This window comes from Eleutherodactylus coqui, chromosome 10 (assembly GCF_035609145.1).
Source record: "Eleutherodactylus coqui strain aEleCoq1 chromosome 10, aEleCoq1.hap1, whole genome shotgun sequence".
NCBI lineage: Eukaryota > Metazoa > Chordata > Amphibia > Anura > Eleutherodactylidae > Eleutherodactylus > Eleutherodactylus coqui.
In genome coordinates this window covers 114,513,857-114,537,260 of record NC_089846.1, presented here as the reverse complement: position 1 = coordinate 114,537,260, position 23,404 = coordinate 114,513,857, and positions in this window count along the sequence as shown.

Below are 23,404 nucleotides of genomic sequence, written 5' to 3'. Positions count from 1 at the left end.
GTGCTCGGCTCGAGTAACAAGTACTTCGAGTATGCTAATGCTCGAATGAGCATCAAGCTCGGACGAGCATGCTCGCTCATCTCTATTGGCAATGTTATTGGGACATGGAAACCATCCGGTGTGTGCAGTGCACCACATGGGGACCTCATAGACTGACTGAATGTGGATAACGAAGCCTTCTACAAGCTGTGAAGGCTTCACATACATTGTCTGCTCAGGAGGTCTCATCAGGAGGATGTTGGAACATCCATTAGCACCAGAACCTTCCATAGGGAACTGCATGTGAAGGGTCATCGTGGAGCTGCACACAACATCACAGCAGTGAGTGCACAAAGGTGCCTGCGATGGGGCTTGGAGTGTTGTCCTTGCACTGGAAATAAATGGAAGAAAGTGTTGTGGACAGCTGAATCACAGTACGCCATCTTCCAATGGGTTGGCCGGAGAACAGTTTATACACTGCTGCATCGTCCCAACAGTGAAGGTTGGAGGAAGTTCTATTATGGTGGGAGTCATCTACGTTGATTCTTAATACAATTTGGTTATTCATGAGGTATTTCCTCTGTAACTGTATGTGACACCCTCTATGGATGAGGGGGATGTGTTTGAGTTAAGCGGACGTGGAATACCAGATTGATATTATTGTGACCTTCTGGTTATTTTTATCAATCAATCCATGGTGACCAAATGGTTAGAAATGTATTTCTGGTGCCGTTCCCCCAGCTTAGGAGTTCCTCAAAGCGGTATATTTGGTGTATTTTGTTTTCCCATTGCGTTAGGGAAGGGGGTTCCTTGTTCCGCTACATCAGAGGGATGAGTAGTTTGGCTGCAGATATTAGGATTGTTGGCAGGGAGTCGTCTTGGTGTGAAGTTTTTAGATGGTTGCCACAGTATTACTCCTCCGGTGCCAGTTTTAATGAGGTTGAACAGATTTTGTTGATTTGGGAAAATATTTGTTTTCAATATGGAACTATCCTTGGGCAATTCCACCAAATGTGGAGGAGGGTGCCCCCTTGGTGGCCGCATCTCGGACAGCTATCAGAGGGTGTTACATTCAGTTTGAATAGTTGATGGGGAGTTTCGTACCATCTCGTAATAAGTTTAAAAGAATTTTCTTGAATGCGGACGCATCTGAAGAAACCATGGGAGTTGCTTAGGATTTTGTCTGTATTTTCTTTAGACAAGGTGATGTTTAATTATTTTTCCCATTCCTTTAAATACCACGGCTTGTGTGGGGCCGAGTCTAGGAGTACTCCTCTGTGAAGCTTAGAGATTATGTGGGTCCAAGTCTAGGAGTACACCCTTAGGAAGCTTAGAGATTATGTGGGGCCGAGTCTAGGAGTACTCCCTCATAAAGCTTAGAGATTGTGTGGGGACGAGTCTAGGAGTACTCCCTTGTGAAGCTTAGAGATTGTGTGGGGCCGAGTCTAGGAGTACTCCCTTGTGAAGCTTAGAGATTATGTGGGGCCGAGTCTAGGAGTACTCCCTTATAAAGCTTAGAGATTATGTGGGGCCGAGTCTAGGAGTACTCCCTTGTGAAGCTTAGAGATTTGTTTTTTACAAGGTTTGGGAAAAGATAGATAGGTTTCAAACCATAGTGGGTCTCTTAGTGCATTATGATAGAGATCCTAAAAAAATACCTGCCTCCCTAATACCTTTCATCATTAGTAAAAAAATCTTCTCCACCCTCCCACAGCTGGAGCAGTGCGTTGTTTGAGCATAGATGGCATTTACAGTTTTACAATCAATATTTCATAATACTGTCATGGCTTCCGGTGACATGGAAAACTTGATGGCACATCTGGATCCTTCTCACAATGGAAACCAAAGCCACCTGATAGGCCTGATATATTACTGCACAATATGGTCCATCGGGGTTCTGTCATGGTGTCTCTCATTTGGATGGGAAGAATAGTGGTGCATTCTGTGCTCTTCTTCTCATCAAATTTGATGGAACTGCTGACAGGCGGTGGTGTGAGCGAAGCCTACTAAGATATTAGATGTCGTCTTATGGCAGATTGCGGCTAAATTGTTGTCTGGTCCAAATGCTAACCAAAAGAATTTTCAACATGAAGTGGTAGGAAGGTTTCTAATTAGGTTGAGCATTAGCATACTCGGAACTACTCGTTACTCGAGCGAGCACCAGGCGGTGCTCTGATGCTCGATCAAATTTCAGGAGAGAGAGAGAGAGAATGCTCGCCACCCGGCGGGTCCATTGAAAAATGCTTGAGTCTTCCATTGACTTCAATGGGGTTCGTTACTCGAACCGAGTTCTCGAGCACTACAAAAAGCTTGGCTCGAATAATGAGCACCCGAGCATTTTGGTGCTCTCTCATCTCTATTTCTAATTAATCACTGTGGATGTTATTTCCCTCTATACAGTTATCCCACATGATTTGGTGTTGATTGTGTTACAATGTTTTTTAATCATTACAGTAATCATTCTTTGACATTGCGGGCATTCCTGTGTGAATCGGTACAATATCTCTCAAAAAACGATTTTTTCATGTTTGATGCCAAGTTCTTTCCTCAGGTTACTTGAGCCTCAATAGTAGCCGAGTTCTTTCTGGATTGTTATTATGTATATATGATGAAAGAGTGACTACATATTTTGGCTCAATAACCCCTTCCTGTGTCTGGTCTGATACAGCTGCTATATTAATGATGTGGGTCGGCAGTGTGGCGGTCTTGCCTAACCTGGACTATAGTTTGAAAATAATATTTTAGGTTTAAAGTTCGTGTTCAATTTTGACCCTGAGTGTATCTCATTTTTGGATTTAACTTTGATTGGTAATGTTTACACACACAAAAATAGAAATGCTTATTTACTATGAGGAAACTGTCAGCAATTATATTTTGGATGCTACCATCAAATTAATCCGACTTAACTTTGAGTTTTAATGATGCTCAGAGAAGCTTCCTTTCCTAGAATATTTTTTTAGTCCCCACCATGAAAATGGTAATTTTTCACATTTATATTTTGCCTAGTGTACTTATTCAGAACCTCCCAGATCTCTGGCTCATATGAAATCGCTACAAAACATCTTTACTTTATATGGTTGAATGGAGGACTAAGGATTAGAGATGAGCGCGCACCCAAATGCTCGGGTCCGCGTTATTCGAGTCGAGCTTTTCGTAAAATTCGAGAGCTCTACTCGAGTAATGAACCCCATTGGCTACAATAAGAGACTCGAGCATTTTTGTATGTGGGATGCCGGGTCCCGAGTAGAGATGAGCGAACATACTCGTTTAGGGCAATTACTCGATCGAGCATCGCTTTTTTGAGTAACTGCCTAATCGGGCGAAAAGATTCGGGGGGCGCCGGAGGTGAGCGGGGGGTTGCAGAGCGGAGTGGGGGGGGGGGGGGGAGAGAGAGAGCTCCCCCTATTCCCCACTGCTAGCCTCCGCTCCACCACGCCGCCCCCCCCGAATCTTTTCACCCGAGTAGGCAGTTACTCGAAAAAAGCGATGCTCGATCGAGTAATTGCCCTAAACGAGTAAGTTCGCTCATCTCTAGTCCCAAGCTGTTTTTTTTTTTTCTTGGTTCGTGTGTCTCTCTCTCTCAAAAAATTTGCCATTGACGCGCCCACTGCATAGCGGCAGGGAGGGGCCAAAACAGGCCTGTCACAGCGGGGAGGAGCCAAAAACTGGGGTGGGGTTGAACACGGCATGATGCTCGTTCGAGTAACAAGCACCATCGAGTACGCTAATACTCGAACGACCATCAAGCTCGGCAGAGTATGTTCGCTCAACTCTACTAAGAATTCATAGTTCAATGATGTTCTTATAAAAATTCTTGAATATCAGTCCGTACCCTTTTTAAATTGCTACTGAGCATCGTGCCTTACCCAACTCACTCAGTTAACGATACGGGTACTGGACCCCCTTTTAATTCAATTAAAATCTTCCCCTTCGTATTCTTGGCCACCTTTTATGTGCTGCACAGGTTCTCACCTTAGAGCAGCGTTTCCCAACTCCAGGATATCCTATAGAAAAACCACTGAGGCAATTACAATAATTACATCCCATGTGCAATACTGAAGAGATCCTGAAAATTTGACCTGCTGGAGTGCCTTAAAGGGGTTCAGTCATTAAAAAAAATCCTATACTCACCGATTCCTCCCCAGGCAGTCTACTTACTGCATCTTCTCCTGTCTCCTGCAGTCCGCCCATGTCACCTCACCTCCGGCTGGCTGATTCTTCTGCTTCCTGTATCGTTACATACATTCACAGGCAGTCTTCTTCATGCCCGGCAATGTACGCTATGTCAATAGTTCACAGTCTAACAGGTAGAGTGCCGAGCTATTGCAGAGACTCTTCACGTGTGCTGTCTCAGCAATAGATCAGCATTCCTTCCTAGCCAATGAACGCTACGTCACAGGGACGTGACCTTCACTGACCTGCTGGAAGGAGAATGCGAGGAATGCATGCTTCATAACAAGGAGAAGAGAATCCATACGGCTTGCAGTGAGCTGATTCGGGGGACTGGAGAAGATCAGTGAGGAGAAGATGGTAAGGAATCTTGACAAAACCCCTTTAGGAACTGGAGTTTGGAAATACTGCCATAGAGATATACACTTGAAAGCTAACATTTCATATTATGCTCTCCTCCTCTGGAGTTCAGTTAGATTTAAGATAAATCTTCAATCCAAGATATCTCCAGCCGTTTCCCATCCTATATAATTCCTTATTCCCTCCTGAACAAAATCCAACTGATCTTCAGTCGTGGATCAATAGCCAATTTCTGAAACTGTGTAATTTCATTTATGAAGAAAATACATTTTGTTCCACATACCAAAACAAAGTGGAGAAGAGTTTAGGATTTCTAGGTTTTCTCTTTCTTGAACTGCCATACTAAAAACTTGCAAAAAATAGACAATATACTTTATGATAGAGTAGCCATTTATAAGGGGTCCGGAATAGGTTTATATTATATCATATAACATGCTGAATATTCCACAAGGCAACAAATTTCAGTTTACAATAAAATGGAAGGAGGATCTAGGTACCCACCTGCCTATCTTGTACACCATGTGTGACATTAAGCAGAGGCAGCTGGCAAGTCTCCCTTAAAGGGATTGTCTGGTTACTGAGCAACCCCGCTTCAATAGGGCTGAAGGGGTTAAACTGAAACATACTTACCCCTCCGTGGTCCCCTGGATTCAGCACTGCAGCCCTGCTGTGCTTCCATTGGTTGTTGTGATTGCTGACATCACAGGTACTCAGGCGATCACTGCAGCCAATGAGAGGCTACAGCAGCACCTCTCCTCCTTTTGGCATCGGCGCTCACATCCAGAGCACCATGATGCCAGGGGTTCAGGAACTTAATGCTTCAGCTTCTCATTGGCTGCAGCGGTCAGATGGGTATCTGTAACGTCAGTGATCACAACAACCACTGGGGCAACAGAGGGGCTGCAGCGCTGGATCCTGGCAACCACAAAGGGGCAAGTATGTTTCAGTTTGTTATTTTAATACCTTTAGCCTTATTAAATGGGGGGTTTCCGGTAACTGGACAACCACTTAAAGGAAATGTTTCTGAATATCCCTCATAGGACCTATATGGTTCCCCAGACGTTACGTAAATTGTTACCCCTCGGGAACATCCACTTGTTTTCAAAGCTCAGACACACTAGTTACTAGTTAGTTTGCCCAGTGGCAAGTTCATTTTTTAATAAGATGGCACATATTAGGGATATATCACACATACCAGAAAGCTTACAGTCTACTTGCTCCAAATTCATCAACAGAGTCTAGGCAGTAGTTTAGGACAGTCTATTGCAAACAAGCCTATAAGTGAATTTGATTTCCCTGCTATATTATCTTCAGTGTTTAAAGATAGGTAGCCATTGGGATATTAAGGGTACAATGAAGAATTGCTATTTATGCGATTCCTTCATACGCAATTGTTTGAACAACAAAGGGTTAAACTAGGTTTTCTATCTCCTTGAAATATCGTACAGATATATGGTGGTCAACAACTTCCTATAAAGTAAGGTAGAGTCAATATGGCTGAGGTGTGGTCATGATGTGGCTGAAAACTGTGCTGACATGCGGTTTCATTGCAGATTGCACAGTTTTCATATTGATCATTAATGGTTGTATGGTTTTGTCGATAAAGTTGCAAAATCTTGCGGCCATTAATAGTTAATTTGAAAAACGCTTCAATTTGTGGTAAAATAGTAGATCAGCACAGTTTGGCTGGACTGCAACCATACATCAGAAATGCTGTGACTAGTCCACGTGTAACCAACAGCTACCACAAGAGGGAGCCAAAAGATTGTCCAACTATAACTTGCAGAGGGCACTGTAATTGGAGAGGCTGTTTACAGGGAAAGAGTTCCAGCCAAGACAGGAAGGGAATGGGCAGTGTGCTCCTGAGAGAGTCATTTGTGTAGAGCAAAAGGAAAGAGATTCAGGTTCTGCAAAGTGCTGTGGTATGATTTGGCCACCAAGTATACTCTGCTGTGTCCTGAGCTGTGTCGTCAGCAAAGAGGCTGCCAGTGCCTGGAGTCGTGTGGCACAGGAAGGTGCAGTGCAAAACAGTACTGCAGACAGTTAGCTGGCGTAATATTGGAAGTCTAATCCAAGATGAATGCAAGGCCAGAGACAAAGAGGAAAGTATCCTCAAAGCCATCTGTGATAAGAGCAAGGGCACCTGGTGTATGCTACTAGTGATCTTGTTGAGCTCTGGACACATATATGTGGAGAGGGGTAATTGATGACGTGCAAGAAGGGGAGTATGCCGGTCATGTGACACATGGGAGGGCATCAGTGAAAAGTCCAAGAAGCTGAGAAGCACAGAGTTAGGGGTTGCTGAAAATGATGTCAGGCTGTGGGAGATGGATGAGCTACTGGATTCTGTGAGGGCCTTGTTAGCAGTGGTGGGGCATGACCAGCTATTGGAGCAGGTTTGTGTCTGGCATGAAGAGGTACACAGTAGTCACCGGAGCGTCTGAGCCTGAGTTCTGTGGGGAGAGCGGAAGGGCACAGTTTCTTTGTGCTGCAAGTGGGAAAGCCGAGTGAGGATGAGGCAGCCTAAGAGTCAATCTACCAGTAAAGAGGACGAGCCAGCAGAGCAACGGGGCAGTAGGTCTCAGAGGAGCAGGCAAGTTATGGGGCAACTGCAAGTAATAGGGGCGAATGCCCCAAACTGTCCACAATATTCCATGTGTGGTCTGACTATTGACTTGAAAAGAGGAAAAACAAAGTTCTCATCATGCGCCCCTAAACCTCTTTTGATGCACCTCATGATCCTATTTGCTTGGCAGCAGCTGCCTGACACTGGTTGCTCCAGTTAAAGTAATTAAACTCCCCAAGTCCTTTTCCATGTCAGTGTTACCCAGTGGTTTCCCATTTAGTGTAATGGTGACATGTATTTCCTCTGACCATGTGCAGAACTTTACATTTATCAGTGTTAAACCTCATTTGTCACTTGTCTGCCCAAGCCCCAATTTATCCAGATTCTCTTGCAACCGCACTCTGTCCTCTCTTGTGTTAATTACATAGTTTTGTATCTGTAATGCCCCAATGAACTTACTGTACGTATGGCTGGAGGCCTAGTACTTGTCACGTGACACCAGCACTCTATCTGGACCCTCGGGGTGGTATGCCGCAGAAATCTAGTCCAGTAATAGTTTAGCAATCTGAGAGTGTGCAGATTTACTAACCTTGAAATTAGCAGTAACAAATTGAATACACAGTTCTCTGTAAAACGTATTTGTAGAAGGTACACCAAGATGCAGCACTAAGAAGGCAATTGTGTACAGCAATAAGATGCAGTGGTAATGAATTGAAGATACTCTGACTTCAACGCTCTCTAACTTCCTTTCCTGTAGAATATTTAGTAAGACAATTTCCCCACTAGCAGATTTGGATGAAGAATTGATTTGGATTTTAGTGAAGGATTTATGAAGCAGAGGGACAAGTCACTGTGATGCTAATCCTGGCTTTGACTTCACAGGGTAACTATGACTCACTGTTTGTACAAGATGGACCTTAGAAAGGTTCTACTTTTCCTCTGCTGCGGTGCCAAGGGAGTGGGTTTTCATCTCTTTCTACCTTGGGTGACAAACGTGCTGTCTCCTCTCGCACACCTGGCTGAGTCTCCCTAACTGCTCACTGTCACTGCCTTTTATCACCTCTCTTTCCTACCCGCACTTACTGGACTCCTCCCACTCTTGCATAGGGACTTGTATGTTTGTTTCCTGCCCTTGGGGCTCTGTACCAGTGAAATTAAACCTGACTGTCAGCCAATAAGAGACCAGCTGACATCAGTGTTAAGCTCTAAGCTTAAAGGGGTTGTCCCGCGCCGAAACGGGTTTTTTTTTTTCAACCCCCCCCCCCCCCCCGTTCGGCGCGAGACAACCCCGTTGCAGGGACGTACAGAAAGCTTACCGGAGCGCTTACCTTAATCCCCGCGCTCCGGTGACTTCTATACTTACCTGTGAAGATGGCCGCCGGAATCCTCTTCCTCCGTGGACCGCAGCTCTTCTGTGCGGTCCATTGCCGATTCCAGCCTCCTGATTGGCTGGAATCGGCACGTGACGGGGCGGAGCTACACGGAGCCGGCATCCTGCACGAAAGGCTCCATAGAAGAAAGCAGAAGACCCGGACTGCGCAAGCGCGGCTAATTTGGCCATCGGAGGGCGAAAATTAGTCGGCACCATGGAGACGAGGACGCTAGCAACGGAGCAGGTAAGTAAAAAACTTTTTATAACTTCTGTATGGCTCATAATTAATGCACAATGTATATTACAAAGTGCATTAATATGGCCATACAGAAGTGTATAGACCCACTTGCTGCCGCGGGACAACCCCTTTAAGGAAGAAGGGGAGACACAGGGTCTCTCCCACAGATGTCACCTTCTGCATCCATGGATAGCATGCAGACAGATGTTACAGGACAAGTGTGCTCTGCATGTTCTAGAGGACCTGCTGGGCCACTACTTATCATCTGCAAATATTGATATTTTACTGCACAATCCTTCTACCAGATCATTAATAAATATATTTAAAAGAATAGAGCCCAGTACTGCCCCCTGTGATACCCCACCAGTAATGGTGACCCCTCCAGTACTGCCCCTTGTGGTACCCTATTAGTATTGGTGGCCCAATCAGAATATGTACCATTTATAACCACGCTTTGCTTTCTATCGGTGAGCCAGTTACTTACCCGCTTACACACATTCTTGCCCAGACCAAGCATTCTCATTTTATATACCAACCTTTTATGTGCCACAGTATCAAACTTTTTGGAAAAGTCCAGATAAACAAGATCCAGTGACTCTCAGTCTAGAACTTACCTCCTCGTAACTGCTGATCAGGTTGGTTTGACAGGAGCGATCGCTCACAAACCCATGCTGATATGAAGTTATACAGCTATTTTACTTGTGGTCCTCCAGGATAGCATCTCTTAGAAACCCTTCAAACATTTTACGCACAACAGAAGAAAGACTTACCGGCCTGTAGTTTTCAGGTTCACTTTTTGAGTATCGGCACCACATTGGCTGTGCGCCAATCCAGTGGAACAGACCCCATTACTATAAAGACTTTAAATAGATGAAACAATTGTATGTCTATCACATTACTTAATTCCCTTAGAACCTGGGGGTGTATGCCATCGGGACTCGGCGATTTGTCCATTTTAATCTTTTTAGGCGGCTTTTGAACTATGGTCAATGTAAAGTGGGGAGTAACTGTAAATTCCGGCATGAGCGCTCCGATTACAGCTGTTAACATGCCCTCAATAAATGTTTCAAACACAATTTCAAGTGTGTGTGGGGGTGGGGGGTGGCGGTGGGGTGAATGATTTAGTGATGTCATACCTGCAGCTAAATTTACAGTTGAGAGCTAAAGATGTAAAGGTGGATTTAGCAGCTGACGCTTTATCCTGCCAACACTGGCATTGTTTGTGGGAAGTGGCTCCGGGGTTGTGCAGGGATGGAGCATCTGTGCGAGTTTATTCATTCCTAATAGACAGGTTGCTGCAATTATCTCTGGCTCCTAAGAAAAGAAATATTATGAGTTTGTGTGGGAGGAGTTCGGAGAGTATGGAAGAAATCTGGAAGAGCCTCTTGGAGTTTTGCAATTAGAGGGCTGGATCAAGGATTTAGGAAATCCCTGATCCAGGTTAGATTATGAAGGGGGCTGCAGTTTTTACTTATCTCTAGACATAGCTGAGGACTTGTTTTTTGTGGGATGAGTTGTATTTTTCAATGGTACAGTTTAATGTACCATATAATGCACTAAAAAACTTTCTAAGTGGAGTGAAAAAAATGCAATTCCACCTTCAGGGTGAGGGTCCTTGTTTTTACAGACGAAAAAAATAACATGATAATGTTATTCTATGGGTCAATATGATTTCGATGATACCAAATTTACATTTTTTTTGCTGTACTACTTAAAAAAAAAAAAAAATATTTGAAAAAAAATATGACATTTTTTGCCATCATCTTCTGACAGTCATAATGTTTTTATTTTCCCATCAATATAGTTATGTGAGGGCTCATTTTTTTGCAGGACATCCTGTAGCTTCTATTATTTTGGAGTTCATATGACTTTCTGATCACTTTTTTATTACATTTTTATTGCAGACTGGGTTACCAAAAACCCCTGCAATCCTGTATATTTTTTCTGACAACGTTCACTGTGGGGAATAAATAATGCATTACTTTGATTGATTGTAGTTTTATGGACGCAGCAATGCCACTTATGTTTTTTTTAAATTATAAATATGGGGAAAGCGGTTTTGTTAAACTTTTATTACCTTTTGTTTTTTCTAATAATTAATATAAAACTTTTTTGTACTTTTTTTTAGTCCTCATAAGGGACTTGACCTTGTCATCGTTGAGTTGCTCATACAGTATAATGCAATACCATAGTGTAGTGCCCCACGGTGACCAAGACATGAGGCCCAGGCTGAGGAGCTGGCGGGGGTAGAGGTGTCACTTGTCACGGTGGCTCTACGAGAGGGACGCATAGAACCTCGGCCAAGGCACCGCTAGGCCTCTTCCAGGCAACGCCTGAATAAGTGTAGTGGACTTGAAGTTGTCACGCGTGACGCCACCATTCCTTTCTCACCATAGATTGTGTGGCGGATGAATAAAGAGTCCACACACTGTTAAACTTGAATACCTCAATCACTGGAAACGGGCAGTGTATGGAAACTTTGCTGTAAAAGATGCCGCAGAATACAGCTGACTCACGCACTCAGGAAAGACAGATTGCTAGTCATAGGTCAGGGAGGATAACTCAGGATGATACCGGGCCTGTAGTCTCAGTTATTTATAGCACTCCCCTCCTGGAAAGGGAACACTCCAGTGACACTCACTCTGCACTCTGGTAGTTCTGCACTGTGGACCGCTCACTCCTTTCTCTCCTCGGAGGCGGTTCCTGGCAAGGTAGGCCTCAGGGTACCTTTCTTCCTCTTCCATCACTTCACCACATGAGGGTTGAAGGTACCCCCATGTGGCCGGCACTCTCACTCCTTTCACTACCATTGAAGCAGATGGACTCCCTAAACTACACCTTGCAAGCACATATATCATACAACATCACATGACTAGACAAGCTTGTTACATTTTTCAGACATCTCCCAGCCATTTGTAGACATTAACCTCATACATTCTGCATCTGTGCAAAACACATAACAGAAGACAAGAAACTTTGCACAGTGCATCCACATAAAAGACATGACATTTCTGGCCCCTCCATAATTGTAAGTGTTTTGGGCCCCTACAGTTCCCTCCTACTTAAAACCGACCCCAGCACCTCTAAAGCAGAGTGGGATATCTCAGTGTACTACTCCAGTTCACCTCCAGGAACACTACACAGTTACGGAGTGTGCAAGATTAAATCTGTAAACCCAACTCCTAACCCCCGACCATTAGTACAAAACATTAACCCATTCTAGTGTTCTGAGATCACCTTATGAATGTTACTTTCTGAGTAAAGCATTGTTATGACAGCGTGTTTGAAAATGTTTTTTTTGCCAAAACTATGAGAAAACTACTAGGCTGAACTGAATTCAGGATTTACTAGTATAGCTATGGGGCATGCACATTACTCTTCTCCCCAAAGACAAAATATATGAGGCAAGTGGAATGAACATCACTTCCTCTGACAAAAGAGAACACATCACTGATGTGGTACTTCAAAATAGAGACGGGCAACTGGTAGGAAAAACAAGATACAAGTGGAATGACCATCACTTTCTCTGAAAAAAGGAAAAGACTCCGTGATGGGTGGCAGCTTAAGTCAATACCCCCCTATCCGGGACTAAGGGATGAGGACTACGCAAATGGGGGATTTTTAACTTTTGAGTCCTTAAAAATTAAGGCAAAACTTAAAGTGGTTACGCTGCTGGACCAGAACAACTGCAAATCCTCACTCTCATAATCCGTGATGGTGATTGGCGTCAGCAGGTTCTCTCTGGTGGAAACTTTAAGCACCGAACTTCTTGATGAGCTGGCCTGATAGATACAGCATACTTCTTCATCACATTCATTGAAGGAGTTGGACACTGCGTAGCTGACAGTAGAAAGCGATGTCAGCATAGAGTCCTCCTCTGAGGAAGAAGTGTCCTTGATGGAGATGGGTGACATAGCAGGTCCACGGAGTGGCTGTTGCAGAGAAATATTTGGAAGGACAGGACATACTCTCATAAAGAAGAAGTTTTGATCCTCAAACTGCAGAACAAACTGATTCAGGAGCTCCGGCAAGCAGTCCTTTACAATAATATTGTTGCGGTGGATAAGGATCCATTGTGGGTAGTCTACCTGGACGATGGCCTCTGGAACCCGTAAAGTGCTGTGCCAGCACTGCTTCTCCTGCAGGTCCCTCTGGTGGAGGAGACATAGGGAAGTCCCATGGTAGCAGGGGTAGAAGCTGTGGATTTTCTCCCCAGTAATATTGAGGATGTCTTGGTGGAACTCCAGTCGGTGCATCTCGAACTGGGTGTAGTCTCAGCTCTCTGCATGGGGGATACATACTGGCAGCTGGCTGGTTGAAAGCATTCTGGGTGGAGAAGTCTAGAGGCTCCTCTCTTTTTGTAGTCTCTGCCTCCTGGGGGCAGTCTTGAGTTGCGCACCAAGATTCTTGAGTGGGGGTAGTCCTTCCCCTTACTTCGTGCTCAGCCAAAGTGGGAACTTCTTGGCAATAAACTTTGCCTGGCAAGTTCTTGGCAGAAACACCCTGTGAAGAAGAAAGAAGACAGGGTGGCTGGTGCTATTTTGAGTTGCCATGTTGAGACTCACGTGGGGCTCTGTAGCAAAGTCCAGGAATTTCACATGGTCCAACAAGATCAGTACCTTCTCTCTCAGTGCAGTACTTTTTGCAATTGCTGCTTGAGAGGAAACTTCCTGTAAAATTGTAGACATGGCATTAAAACTTGACACAGAGATCTTTCTTACTTTCTGCTTTGGACTCAGAATAAATTTTCTTTAGTACCTCTATGGTAACGCAGGTTGACAGATGTGGCACAGAGGAGTTGATCCTGTTCGTGATGCCAAAAGAAGAGTCCCTGTGGTGCCCCACTGCGATCAAGACACGAGGCCCACACTGAAGAGCTGGCAGGGGTAGAGGTGTCACTTGTCATGGTGGCTCTATGAGACTCCTCCTAGGAGGGACGCATGGAACCTCAGCCAAGACAACCGCTAGGCCTCTTCCAGGCAATGCTGGGTGGCGATTACCTGAATACGTGTAGTGAACTTGAAGTTGTCATGTGTGACGCCACCGTTCCTTTCTCACAAGAATTGTTTCTTCAGATCACTACAATAGTATTGCATTATAGCGTGTTCTGACCGACAGTCCATCCCCAGGCATGTCTTGATAGGTAATCAGTCATGGCAGCCTCTTCAGCAGGCCCCAGGCTGCCATTGCAACCGAACAACACCTCATGATATCATCATGGGAAGTTGTTCAGGCTGCCATCAGAATTGACAGTGGCATTTATAGGGTTAACAAGTGAAATCTGCGTTCATGCAAATTATGGTTGTTGCAGGAGGGTATCATCCGTCTAGGACAGCCAGCACCTCTGTGCTCCCGATCCTGCTCTATACAAACCCTGCACATCCAGGACACAACTGTAAGGCCTGGGTCGTGAAGGGGTTAAAGAGCTTAGTAAACAGAAAATATTGAGATAAACTGTCTCCACTATGTAATTGGAAACTATGTAAACGCACAATAATTTTCAGGGTTTTTAAATAAAAAAAACAACAACATCTCAACTTCATATAAAAATATTGCTTGTGTAGAATAAAAACACTATAGGATCCGTAAATCTGTCACAAACTCCTGGCAGGGAAAGGGTTATTCATTCTGGGAGTTATGAAAAACAGAAGACGTGCCCATCAAGCTTACTGTCTTCAAGTGTATTAAAGTCCAATGCTGAGATTTCCCATGAGCATTAGTGAACAGCAGGCATTTGCATTCAGATGCATAACTACTGCAATATCTCAGCAGGCAAGGAAATCTTAAAGGGGTTAGAAAGTAAAGAAATATTAAACTATGGGTGGGAATAGGCCTATGAAATATTAAAAGAATTGGCCAATCTTCATTAACAATTCTGCTGTTGCTTCCTGCTCTTGATAACCCGCAGTCATTGTAAGCAATAGAGATGCAGTGACAAGTTGTCCAGGGTGACATCAGCTCTTATGTCACCGTCACAACTGCTTTGTGCAGTGGCTCTAGTAATGCACACATAGAGTTGCAAAAAGGGAATCCTTTAGAATTACCTCAATCCCTGCATTGATTACTAATAAAATATTGTTATCTAAGTCTGGGGTCCACAACCACCGGTCCGCGGACCAGGACCCGGCCATTGTTTTTTTTTTGCTGGTCTGCAGCGCCGCTTTCGTCCGCTCACCACATTAGTAGTGAATACTGGCAGGGGCCGCTGCTCCCTGCCGATATTCACTAAGCAGCGCTACTAGTGGCGCTGATCCTGGCACACACTGTGACGTCAGTGTGCAGCCGGGATCCTCCTTCCCTGATCTCTTCTACTTGGTTCCGTGAGAGCAGGGGGAGGAGGCGTCTGGCAGCACACTGACATCACAGTGTGCACCGGGGTCAGTTCCCCTCGCAGTGCCAAGCAGAGGAGTTGCAGCGCTTGCACGAAGAGGTAGGGGTAAATATATGGGTCTTAGGGGGGGGCTCGATTACTACTGGGGCTGATATAGGGGATACTATTAGTAATAGTGTCCCCTATATCGGCCCAGTAGTTATAGCATTACTACTGAAGCCACTGAAACCCCATCCCCATATGACCAAAGCTGGAGTAACAGGATTCAATTCATAGAACATTCTTCCATTGCTGAACTGTCCACTGATAATGCTCCTTGCACCATTGTAGAGGGGCTGATGCATCGCAATTCATGATGGACGGCTCGTGTGCAGCGGCATAACCCGTATATCCAACAGTGTATAGTTCCTTTCATAAACTATGACAAAGCATGTGGACAAAAGTTGCATTTTGGGGGGAAATTAAAAAAAAAAAAAAATCAAGAAAAAATACCCACTTTTCTAAACCCAGACTACATTTCACATTTCCTGTACCTTCCTTGCTATGCAACATCAGACTACAGCCTCCAATTTATGGCAGCCTGTGGTCTGGATACCATTCACAGTTTAAAAGAAAAGCCATAAATTGCAGCTTGTAGTCTTCTGATTGATAATCGTCATAAATGCAGGGCCGGGGAATTAATATTTCTGCATTAGTTAATATTTGCAACAACTTTAGACAATTCTCTGATACTCCCTGAAATATTAAAAAAACATTGTCACAATAAGAAAGCCCCTGTGTGCTATAAGGCCATACAGATATCACATAGGGAAGACCTTGTCTTGGAACCCCCTCAAAGAGTCAGAGCAGAGAGCCACTAAAAAGGAGCATCTCTCACTCAGGCAGACCCCCGCCAGCCCATATGTTACTTGGACAGTCAATCATTTAAATGGCCAATATGTCATACAACATCACCCCCGGTGGTAGCTGCTGTAGCCTGCAAGGGAAGTAACAGCTGATTAGCCAATTTTTTTTCAAGACAGACCCATGGGGATCAGTTGATCACCAGGTTGGCTTTATTTGCTAAAGTGATTGTGTTTATGGGACAATCCCTTGAATTTAAAATTGACCTACATGTTAATGTAAAGAAGAACTGCAGTCCTGTTCTTATTGATTTTCAATCCATTATTAATAATAAATTCACTTTGTACATACTGAAGGACAACAATTCAATCCATGCCATCACCGCTTATCTCTGCAAGATGGACTCACATAAAGTATATATAAAAATTAACCTTTATTGATACTTGTAAAGGGCACTGAAACAACAGCCACTAATAGCACCAATACCACAAAGATCATTTACGGCCAAGGATAATGAAAAGAAGAGGAAGGGTAATGGTAAACTGTCACTGTGTGTCCACTTGTGCTCCTGGTTATTGTAGTACTATGCACAACTCTGCAGGTGTGGGTTGATTTGGCTGGCTGTGGGGTGGATTAGCCCAACCAGCCAATCACAATGGGTCTGTGCACATATATTCCGACTCCTCCTCCTCAAAGGGAGCCAGTTATTGTCCTGATATCATTTGGGTTTGAGCATGCCTGACAGAGCTCTCTCTGTTTGTCTCATGTCTGGATCCAACTCTATTCATACCTGTCATCTTTTAAAGCAGGAGTCCCCAACTCCAGTCCTCAGGGACCACCAACATGTCGCGTTTTCAGGATATCCTATGGTAAGAACACCTGTGGTAATGTCTGAGGCACTGACAATAATTACATCACCTGTGTAACACTGAGGAAATCCTGAAAACATGACCTGTTGGCGGTCCCTGAGGATTGGAGTTGGGGAACACTGTTTTAAAGGTTATGTCATGTCTGAATTATGTCTTGAACCCTGTCTTGTTGGATGCCTGAACCGTCCCTATCCTGCCTGAACTTTGTCTGATGGGTTTTCGGTTGCCTGAATCATGTCCTGTCTGTTCTCTATTTGACGAGTTGTCTGAACTCCATCCAATGGTTTTGGCAGACTCTCAAATCTTGTAGCGGCTGACTGCTGTCTGACTACTGCTGTGAACCCTAGTGTATTGCTGTCTGTAGACTCTGGTCTTAGGGTGTTTGAATTCTTATTAGTTACACCTAGTGCTACGCCCCTGATCAAATGACGGTGATGTCATCACAGGTCCATCATCCTTGTGCACCAAATGAGGGATTATGGGTGGACTATATCGCCCACAAACTCCCATGGCCTCAGTTACCATGGATTCAGCAGTACTCAGTGTGGCAGTTTGTAGCTGGTTGTGAGATAGCTGCACACCTGTGTGGAGACTCCAATAAATGATACCTCACAAATGTCCACATACATAGCTGGTGGTGAATATTGACCAACAACATTGAAGCATAGTCCTTCACCACTGTCTTCACATCTCCTGAACGTGATATCTAGAGATGAGCGAACCTACTCGTTTTGAGTAATTACTCGATCGAGCACCGCGATTTTCGAGTACTTCAGTACTCGGGTGAAAAGATTCGGGGGGTGCCGGGGGGCGGGGGGAGGTGTGGCGGCGCAGGGGGTAGCAGCGGGGAACAGAGGGGAGCCTTCTCTCCCTCTCCCCCCCACTCCCCGCTGCAACCCCCCACTCACCCATGGCGCCCCCCGAATCTTTTCGCCCGAGTACGGAAGTACTCGAAAATCGCGGTACTCGGGCAAAAAAGGGGCGTGGCCGAGTAGGCTCGCTCATCTCTAGTGATATCATGTTATCTTAAGTGCTAATGCCGCCGATACCAGTCCAGCCTTCATCTAATCACCAGCTGTTGTACAGTGTTAAAAGAAACCATTACGCTCATGTAAACTTGTTACCACAGAGGGTTCAACACCACCATAAAGCTAATGCAGCTTACATGACACAGCGACAAGCCCCGATTTCACCTCAACGAGCAGCTGAATTTTGTAAATCTTGTGCAGCTGATATGCGAAAGCAACGAGTGAACATGTCTCCTCAGCGAGCTGCTGAAGTTTGTAAATCACATGCAGCTCAATATTTTGACCAACTCCAATCCCTTTCACTATATTATATTAGTAAGTAGCGCATTGCGCCACCAAAAATACTGCTATTAGTCTGTCTATATACATCAATCTGTGAACTACTATTAGCTGGATCATTATAACAACTTGTTTCCTGTTCTGTGGTTTTATGATGTTTGCTACTGTTCCCTGTTGCCACCTAGAGAGAAACAAGGCTGCCCTAGGTTCCTGATGTGGGACCACTCCTATTGAAGCGACTACCCCACTTGTAGGAGGGGCTCTCCATTCCTGTAAAGATCTCTTTCTCCCTCACTCCCCCCCGATCCCCCCTGCTCACCTCCGCAACTCACCTGTCATCCACCCCGGCAGCCGAACCTTTTCTTCCGAGCGGGGGGATACTCGCTAAGGGCAATGCTCGCTCGAGCAATTGTCCTTAGTGTGTATGCTTGCTCATCTCTAGTGTACAAGCCTGAAAGAATCCTCTCCTGAATAAGAGACACATAAAACTCACCGGGAGTTTGCTAAAAAGCACCTAAAGGAATCTCAGTCTGTGAGAAACCAGATTCTCTGATCTGATGAAACCAAGATTGAACTTTTTGGTCTCACCTCTAAGTGTTATGTGTGGAGGAAACCAGGCGCCGCTCATCACCTGCCCAATACCATGCCTACGGTGAAGCATGGTGGTGGCAGCATCATACTGTGGGGGTGTTTCTCAGCGGCTGGTATAGGAAGACCGGTCAGTATTGATGGAAAGCTCAATGGAGATATTCTTAATCAAAACCTGATCCAGATCACAAGAGACCTCAGACCGGTCAGAAGCGTTACCTTCCAACAAAACAATGACCCTGAGCACACAGCCAGAGAAGAATGGCAGAAAAACTCCAAATCCAGGTGTGCAAACCTTGTTGTATCATACCCAAGAAGACTGGAGGCTGTAATCAGTGCCAAAGGTGCTTCAACTAAGTATTGAGTGCAGGGTGTGAATACTTATGTCAATTCGAAAGGTTAGATTTCTAACGTTCTGTTTTCGATTTGTCATTATGGGGTACTGAGTGTAGAATGATAGGGGGGGGGTGCAACTTGAATTTTTATTTTAATTTGCCCAAGGCCACAACATGGCAGAATATAAAATAAAGTGAATGGGTTTGAAGACTTTCCGGATCCAGTGTATCAGCATGTCTTTCTGCAGCACGCCGTGATTCGTCTTCTTTCAAATAAATTTAGGAAATGTAAATGGTCTGGAAAATCTGCTAATCTGGCATTTCACCAAAGCCGAGAGGATTACTGTATACACATATAGAACATTTCCAAGTGTAACAAGATGCCTTTTTAAAATTGCAAATCTTTCAGCAAAACCAACTGCAGGAGCCATAAGTCAGTTCAATCTGGCTGTCACTGCGATGTGTGTAAATCTTCTTCTCTCCCTCTCACGTCTTATGAAATATTAAGGAGTTCTTTAAACTTCTTAGCCTTTATGACAATAGTTGTTTGCACAGAGCTAAACTAGATCATCATTCTCAGCCATTAGCTGCACAATCAATACCTCAAACATAAAGTACAGTGTATTCAGTGCTTTCAGAGAGGCAACACAATCTAACCGCCGTCTAGGGGCAGGAAATGTGATGGTTCTGTCAATTGCAAGCTCCTTTGATCCACGCTAATAAACTGCAAGCAATAACCTGTGTCATAGTGGTAGCATTTCTGTGACAATGACCTTAATGTCAAGCAGTGCATCATCTCTATGAAACTATATTCTGTCTATTTCTAAATATGTCTATCTGATGGGGCTGAAATCCATTGTTCTAAATGAACTTCAGGATATCAAGAAGCGGATCAATAAGATGGCACCCAAAGATGAACTGCTGAGAGTTTGTCAGAGGGCTCAGTCACACGAGCGCTTGTATGCGCGTATGACAGCTGCCCTTGCGACCCGCATCTATATAGACCCAATGCTTTGCAATATGAGCGTTCACATGTGCGAATTTTTCATGCGCACAAATGCATGCGGCGAAAATTATATGACACAACGATTCGCAGAATGCATGAAACTGTGTTCTGCGGCAAATCGGTGTTCTGTGTATGTGCGCTCAATGGGGCCGGCGGCAGCAGCACCGACCCCATTGAGAACATATACTAAAGATCGTTCTCCTCTGCCACAACTGTCACAGCTATCGCAGAGGAGAACGATGTTCTCCCATTGAATTTAATGGAGCTGGCAATACAGCCGGCTCCATTAAAAGCAATGGGCTGCCAGCAAGCTCTGTATTATTTTTCGGGGAAGGGCTTCGAATATAAACCCTTCCCTGAAAACCATCCTGAAAATGTGTAAAAAAAAAAAATCTATACTCCCCTCTCTGTAGCTGCCGGGGCTCAGCCGTGTCCAGCCGGCTCTTCTCCTGAACTCCTTTCAGTAGTATTCAGCAGGCAGGGATTTTAAATCCCTGCCTGTTGAATGGGCTGCCTCTGATTCGCTGAGCACTGTAACCAATCAGAGGCAGCTCTCAGCTATTGAAGGACAGCTGAGAGCTGCCTCTGATTGGTCACAGTGCTCAGCTAATCAGAGGCAGCACTCACTAATTCATGTATGAATGGGCTAAACCTTCTGAAATCCAGATGGGTGACTCCATAGAAAGTTGTGAAGAATAAGAGTGCTAGGATCCTGTTTTAGATACAGAAAGACAAATGGGTATTGGCCAACCAACTAGACATTGTGTTAGTTGACAAGGACCAGAAGATGGTGGAGGTAATAGATATAGCAGTACTAAGCGACAGCAACATTAGCAAGAAGGAGTATGAGAAGCTGGAGAAGTGCCAGGGCCTGAAAGAAGAACTGGAGAGGATGTGAAAAGTGAAGGTCAGAGTGGTCCCGGTGGTGGTGCTAGGAGCACTTGGGGCTGTGACTACTGAAGTAGGGGAATGGCTCCAACAAATCCCAGGAACAACATCGAATCACGCTATCCAGAAGAGTGCAATGCTAGGAAGAGCCAAGAAGCTGGAGAAGTACCAGGGCCTGAAAGAAGAACTAGAGAGGATGTGGCAAGTGAAGGCCAGAGTCCCGGTGATGGTAGGAGCACTTGAGCTGTGACTACTAAACTAAGGGAATGGCTCCAACAAATGTTCTCTGTCCCTCATAGCAGAGTAGGAAATGTCCTGTTCCTTTGCATGATGAGCTTTGACACAGCTTACCCTTCATCCTCTCTAACTGAACAGTAGGAGGAGGCCACATAAAAAGCGCTGGGTATGGAGACAATGTTTTTTCTGTTCCTTCTTTTATCTATATCATTGAGACCATCTGGGGATCTGTGTGAAGGGCAGTGCTCGCCCGTCTGAGGGATACCACTGGAATAGCAGATTGGCACAAAACTTTCCTGGAAGATTGGTGGACTACGGGTTATCCTCCAATTTTATTGTGGCCCTGTAGGGTCACCGAGTGAGTTATATTTATCCCCATTATATTTACAAATTAGAGGCCACTTAGAGCACCAGTAATCCTTGTTTTCTCTGATTTTGCTTCTCCTGCTGCGGGCGTTTGTCAAGCACCCTGCCCTTGGCAAAGCAGGAGAACCTCTGAAATGCTCTGCTGCAGCAGGGGAGAACAGAGTCTCTGGCTAGGGAAATTATGCAGCTCACCATAGAAGTGACCCAAAGACTGCCCGATAGACAAGGCCCAGGAGTCCTAGCTTCAGTCACCACAGTTCTGGTGACCATAAGATTCCTGCAGACACCAGAACGTCCCAGAGACAGTGCGGAAGGGAGGGAGTCTCCCTTATGGATGACGACAGCTGAAAATGTATCAGCTGTAGCAATGATTGGGCCGCAGACTAGACCTGCAACGATATACACTGTATGGGCTGACGAGAGCGTGTGGGATGAGAGAGAGACTCCCTCCCTGCTTAAAGGTGAGAGGGTCCAGTAGGAAGAAGACACAGCAAGTGCCACCATGTCAGCAGGAGCACACACTGCAATCTGTATGTAAAGTCCTAACATCCATAGTACTACATGAGGGACGATGCCCCAGGTGAATGCACATAGCTGTTGTACAGGAGACCCAGAGCTAGAAAACCACCTACAACATCACACCTATATCAAGAAGGTCCCCCTTGGGACTTGTAGATGTTAAAGACTATGTAATAAGTTACATTACTCACCTGCCGGTGAAAAAACGCTTCTTATAGAACCATTATCCATTGTGACTATAAAGGTTTAATACATATTAGACTAAAGTTGATCAAAATGGACGATTTCCACCAAAAGAATTGTTCGTTGCATGAAATTTAAAAACAAACTATAATTTTAACCGACTGATGACAAAATATCAACATCTGGAAAGAAATCAACCAAGTCTGAAATTTTTGTCTTGGAGTCGCACATAAGGGTCTACATTCAAAGGAAGATCTTTCATACACGAACGCTCTTTCATTAAAGAATGAATGTTCCTAGAAGGATCTTAAGCCATTGAACGTATAAGGCCAGTGTGAACAACTGTGATGGACGATGTGAACTAAAATATGTATGACTGCATCTGCGTAATGAACGCTGATCAGACGATTATTCGTTCAGTGGCTGTTCAAATGGCGACCTACAGCTTCAGCAGCACAACCCAACCAGTTGGCGTGCTAAGTTCCCTGTGTAGACAGCTTGGCGCCAATATGCTATCTGTTTTATACACTGTAATGCATTTCATCACACAACGCTACAGCAGTAACCATCCGAATGGAGAATTCTCTTACATGGAACCAATTGCTTCATTCTAGTCCTTTGTAATTCAACTCCGTGTGCTGCAGTTTAAGGCCCAATGTCCATGGGCGGACTTGAGTTGCGGAGGCACCCATATGGACGATCCGCAGTTCAAGCTGCCCATAGAGAAACATGGGCGTCCGCAGCTGAATTAAAGCATGCGGATTTGTTTTGGTCCGGAATACAAATTGCAGCATGGTCCATTTCAGTGCAGTTTCTGCATGGACGGCTTCCATTGAAGTCATTGGAAGCCTTCTGATCTGCGGCCCATCCGCAAATGAATTGTAGATGGACCGCGGATTCCCTGGGAAAGCAGCCTTAATGCTACAGACTTAGGGCATACTTACATGGCCATAGGCGTTTTACGTGCACCTGCCTACACCATAAAAACGCCTGTACGGCAAAGGGCCCGGCGCATATACACCGAGGCCGCAATGCTGAGAGGCCTGGGGAGACATTCCCCGTTCCCTCCCCCTCGCCGGTTCACCTCCTCTCCCCTCCCCACCCTTTGTCTGCAGCCAGCAATGGGAGGGGGCAGAGCATTGCAAACATCTGGCAAGGGGTGGAGAGGAGAAGAGGAAACTCGGCCAATATATGCCCATGTGAATAAGCCCATATGCTGTGGAATTCAACACTTGAAATACAAAGCC